The 5700-nt window shown below is 48.8% G+C and overlaps 1 long non-coding RNA gene across 1 annotated transcript; it reads left to right on the forward strand.

Annotated features, from left to right (window-relative positions):
- The first annotated feature begins 307 nt into the window (after positions 1 to 307).
- On the forward strand, positions 308 to 3504 carry LOC129048064 (uncharacterized). The gene is made up of 3 exons (XR_008510093.2): positions 308 to 539; positions 2374 to 2475; positions 3385 to 3504. It is a non-coding gene; the product is annotated as an uncharacterized LOC129048064 (long non-coding RNA).
- The last annotated feature ends 2196 nt before the right edge of the window (positions 3505 to 5700 follow it).

A 5700-nucleotide genomic window follows, 5' to 3' on the forward strand; every position in this document is an offset into this window, starting at 1 on the left:
GCAGTGGCATGGGCTGCTCTACTGAGTAGAGTTAGTTACTTGTTGATTATATGCTAAACAAGGGGTGGATTATTCATGAGTTTTCTGGGATAGGGGTGGGCAGTTCCCAGAACTGAGGGTTCCTCCCTTTTTTAGACCATATAGGATAACTTCCAGATGTTGCCATGGCATTTGTAAATTGTCATGGTGCTGGGGGAGTGTCTTTCAGCACGCTAATGCATCATAATTAGCAGGTAAGGAGAAGTGAGAATGACCAAAGGTCACTTTCACCGCCATCTTGGTTTTCATGGGTTTTAGCCAGCTTTGTTACCGCATCCTGTTTTATCAGTGGGGTCTTTGTGACCTGTATCTTGTATTGTCCTCCTATCTCATCCTGTGACTAAGAATGCCTAACCTCCTGGGAATGCAGCCCAGTAGGCCTCAGCCTTATTTTACCCAGCCGCTATTCAAGAAGGAGTCTGTCTAGTTCAAATGCCTCTGACGCTCCCATCTCAGCCTTCCCAAGCACTGGGATTACAGATGTGTGCCTTCACATCCAGGTTTTTTTGTTTGTTTGTTTGTTTGTTTTTTTAATTTTTGGTAGAGACGGAGATCTCTATGTTGCCCAGACTAGTCTTCAACTCCTGGGCTCAAGCAATCCTTCCACTGCAGCCTCCCAAAGCACGGGGATTACGGGTGTGAGCTGTCAGGCCTGGCCTTTTTATTTTTATTTTTTATGGATACATAATTATTACCCCTTAGCCCTTTCCAGGGCACTTCCCCTGACATCCCCAGCCTGCCTCATTGCTGCTGCCGCCAAGGCTCATTCTGTTCTGGGAGGGGCTCAGGTCTTCCGCTTTATCCTCCTGGCAATGGGCTTCTCCACCTGAGGAGCAGAGCGGGGTGGTTGGGCGGCGGGGAGGGAGCTCGAGGAGCTGGGGCTTACCTCCTGCTGGGAGCAGAAACAAAACCAGACACAAGTGTGGAGCGCTGGGGAAGTCTCAGCGCACTGGCAAGGCCTCCTCTGGCCTCAGAAAGCAGGACTAGCCAGGGCAAGCCGCTGGGAGAGCAGCCCATGGTCTGTTGACCCAATTCCCAGGGAATGGCTGAAGTTCATCTTCCCTGAGGAAAGGCTGGCCCAGATGAGGCAGGAGGCCATTTCCAGAGCCAGAAGATGAACCAGCCAGCTGCCTGCCACCGGCACGGGCTCAGCATACCAAGGGGCCTTTGCACACGCACTGTCCGGAACACTGACAAGCCCAGTGCACAGCATGGAAGTGGGAGCACGTGTAGGGACCCTCCCAGGCTGAGGCCACGCGGGCGCCATGCAAGTCCACAGATTCGGGTCCACCAACAGGCCCCAGTGGATTTATTCTGCAGTGTTGCTTTCCTTTGGGCAAAGCTCCGTCTTGTCCTAATTTGTAAACTTACCCACCTTGGAGCTCATGGGCCTTGTAGTTCATGTGGCCCACTCTGGGCATTTTACACTTAACAAAACAGACCAAGTGCGGTCAAGTGACTTATCTAAGGTCAAACAGCTGATACGTAATTGTTTTTTGAGTTATAGAGATGACACAAATTTGGGTGACTTGAAATCCAGAGCTAGGAGAAACAGGAGACAGAGTTTAGAGTCCTAACGGCCTGAGTCACATCCATGCTTAGTCTCTTTCTGAATGTGAGTCTTTTGACAAGCTACCAAACCTCTCTGAGCTCCAGCTCCCTTATCTTGGAAGCAGGAGTGATCAAATCTACTCTGCAAGGTTGTTGCAGGGCTTAGTAATCACATACATTAGAAGCCTGGCACATAGTAGGTACTCAATAAGTGTTTCTACAACTATGGGGTTTGATAAGGTGGTAAAACAATCAACCACAATGCTATTTAAATGGCACCTATCATGGGCCAGGTTCTAGGCTTGGAGCTGGGGACACTAAGACAAATTGGGTGTCTGGACAAATTGGGTGGGTGGAATGTAGGAGAAAGACAAGAAAATACTGCTGAGCTGTGTGCCTGGTGCTATAGGGAATACAGGAGAGGCACCAAACCCAGATGCTGTAGAGGGTTGGGGGGTCAGCCTAGGGGGCAGCGGAAAACTCAGGAAGACTTCCTAGAATTTGAAGAATGAATAAAATTCACCCAGGCAAAGAGGAAGGGAAAGGAGATTGGAGCTGAGGGAACTGCAAGGACAAAGACCCAGAGCCAGAGAAAGTCCTAGGCAGTGGATGTGGAGAGGGGACTGGAGGGTGAAGAGGAGTGTGAGTGGTGTGAGAAGAACTCCATCTTTACCTGAAGGGCTAGGAGCCTTTGACTACAGCCAGGCCAACACCTAAATTCTCAGCAGATAAGCCAATTCAGAAAATAATGAACTTTGGTGTTTTTTTATTTGTTTGAGACAGGGTCTCACTCTGTCACCCAGGCTGGAGTGCAATGGCGTGACCTCGGCTCACTGCAACCTCTGCCTCCTGAGTTCAAGCGATTCTCCCACCTCAGTCTCCCAGGTAGTTGGGTCTACAGGTGCCCGCCACCACGCCTGGCTAATTTTTGTGTTTTTAGTAGAGATAGGGGGCAGGGAGGGAGAATGGGGGGGTGAGGGGGAGAATAAATGAGGGGGGTGGGGGGGCGGAGGGCGGGGGTGGCAGTGGTGGGGGGGGGGGGTCTCACCATGTTGCCCAGGCTGGTCTCAAACTCCTAACCTCAAGTGATCTGCCCACCTCTCCCTCCCAGAGTGTTGGGATTACAGAAGTGAGCCATCCATCCTGCCCAGCCTGAAAATAAACTTTTCTTCAACTTACTCTTTTTTTCTCAAAAGTAATTGCGTCATTGTTTGCTAAAAACAAACAAACAAACCTTGGCTTTATTAAAGGTCACTGGTAGATGAAAGCAGTGGCTTAGAATTAGGCTCCTTGGTATAAAAGGAAGGAATTCAAACACACCTGAGCAACGGAAATAGCTATCCATTTGCTAATGGTTTAACAAACTACTTCTTTGGGCCTATAGCCTGGAGGGGACTCCAAGTATTCCAGCTAGAGATTCTCCTCATTATGTTAATGTATTGAACACATTGCCTTTGATAGTTCTCAAGGTTGTGGTTGGTGGTGGTGAGTGGGGAGGGGGATTTGCAAAGTGTTTCAGTTATTGAAATTCATTCAACAAATATTTACTAGGCACCATCCCAGGTGTTTTGCAATAAGGGCTAAACAAGAGAAGATTCCTGTACTCCTGGGGTCTGCCTTCTAATAAACTTGGAATTTTGTAGCTAACACCAACTTCTCAGGAAACAAGCAGCCATCCTTCCCATCAAAGGTGGCAACAGCATATGGTTAAGAGCCAGGTATTTTCAAGTCAGATTAAATCTGGTTTTGAATCCCAGCTGTCTAAACTCAGGCAAGTGACTTAATCTCTTTCAGGCTCTCAAGATTGAAGTGGGAGAAACAGAACCTACTTCACAGAGTGTTTTGAAGATTAAATGAGATGAAGGATGTGAAGTGCTTTCTACTAAGACCGATAGATACATCATAAGCCCTCAGTAAATGATAGCCACTGGCATTAATAATCTTTTTTTTGAGATGGAGTCTTGCTCTGTTGCCCAGGCTGGAGTGCAGTGGTGCGATCTCGGCTCACTGCGAGCTCCGCCTCCCGGGTTCACGCCATTCTCCTGCCTCAGCCTCCGGAGTAGCTGGGACTACAGGCGCCCGCCACCACGCCCGGCTAACTTTTTTGTATTTTTAGTAGAGACGGGGTTTCACCAAGTTAGCCAGGATGGTCTTGATCTCCTGACCTCATGATCCACCCGCCTCAGCCTCCCAAAGTGCTGGGATTACAGGTTTGAGCCACCGCGCCCGGCCAATGATCTTTGAGACAACTCAAAAGCCAAGTGAGCAGGAAAGAGGTTTTAATATGGTGAAGAGGGTGGTAATGAATTTAGGGGGAAATGGTCCAGTTCACACTTCAAAATCATTGGCAGAAAGGTTTCTCAAGGGCTGGGATTGGGTTTTGTTCATTTTACATCTCCAGTGTCTAGCACATAATAGGTCATTAATAATGAGCCCTGGATGAATGGTTCTTAGCTCTTGACCAGGACCCAGGAGAGGGACTAGGTGTCAAACAGTTCCAGGAAGATATTATTCCATGGGCTACTTACTCTGGCCAAGAAAGGTCAGTGGGACCTGGGACATCATCAAGAACTGGGTCATTTGTGAAATAATCAAACACTGCATGGACATCTGATAACACATTTTTGGAAAGAGTGCAGAAAGCAGAAAGTTCAGGGGAGAGCAGGCTAGCAGCAGAGAAGGGGAGGAGTCATTTTGCAAAGGGAAAACCTTGGGGGAAGTGTCCTGGAAAGTCTGTGGCAAGAAACACCTTTGTTTCACAGTCCATGCCTTTGACTCTCAACCTGCCTCCCCATGAGCTACAGTGGCACATGCGATTCTCTCTTCTCTTAAAACAAGGATGAGGGGCCTAGGGTTTCCCATGCAAGAATAGGGCTCTCAGGGGGTCTCAGGCTGGTCCACGACCTGACTAGGAGAGAGACAGCCAGGGTCACAACAAGAACATCCCGAAGACCAGTCTAACAGAGCCAGAAACACTCCTAAAATTGGAGAATCTCTTTCCCTGGTTTTGGGAGGAATTTAGGGAAGTTTGGGCAATACTCCATCCTCATGTGCTCACAGATTCGGAGAATGTTAGAGCTGGACAGAATTGTGGTCCAACCCCTCATTGGACACTTGAAGACTGTGAGTCCCAGAGTGGGGCAGTGATTTCACCAATGAAACACAGTGAGCTGGGATCACAATCCACACCAGCTGGTTGATTCGTGGGTAGTGCACACTCATACAAGTGATCTCCGAGCTCTTCACTGAGACATCCAACTGCCTAGGTGACATCTCTGTTTGGAGGCCTCGAAGGTTCCCCCAATTTGACATGGCTAAGGTGAAACACTTAATCTTCTCCTTAGCCTGGTTAGTTCTCTTACAGTGTTTCCTAGTTCCATGACTGGTGGCACCACCTACCCAGTTGAGCAAGCCAGGAATAAAATAGGAGTCTCCCGACACACTCTCTCTCTTCCTCTCTCTCACCCTGCATAGCCAATTGATTACCAAGTTCTGATTTATCTTCTAAATGCACCTCCAGGCCCTCCTCTTTTCTCCACTTCCTGTACCATCACCCTATGGCAAGCTACCCTGCCGTCTCATCCCTCGACTACTGCAATAGCTGTCTGCCGACTATACTCCAGTCTGTTTAGGATCTGTCCGGCCCATTCCTCACGACGCAGCCTCAGAATCTTTACAGAACACGCAACTAGTCATGTCATACACACATCTGCTTGGGGAAACTTCAGTGGCTCCCCTTTTTCCTTTTCTTCCCCTCCTCCCCCCACCGCTTTTTTTTTTTTTTTTTTTTTTTTTTTGGAGACAGAGTCTCGCTCTGTCACCCAGGCTGGAATGCAGTGGTACAGTGGCACAATCTCAGCTCACTACAACCTCCGCCTCCCAGGTTCAAGCGATTCTCCTGCCTCAGCCTCCCGAGTAGCTGAGATTACAGGCACATGCCACCACAACCGGCTAATTTTTTGTATTTTTAGTAGAGATGGGGTTTCACCATGTTGGCCAGGCTGGTCTCTAACTCCTGACCTCAAGTGACCTGCCCACCTCAGCCTCCCAAAGTGCTGGGATTACAGGTGTGAGCCACCACACCCAGCCAATTCCCGTTGTTCTTAGGAC

The sequence above is a fragment of the Pongo abelii genome, chromosome 1 (assembly GCF_028885655.2).
Source record: "Pongo abelii isolate AG06213 chromosome 1, NHGRI_mPonAbe1-v2.0_pri, whole genome shotgun sequence".
NCBI classification, from domain to species: Eukaryota; Metazoa; Chordata; class Mammalia; order Primates; family Hominidae; genus Pongo; species Pongo abelii.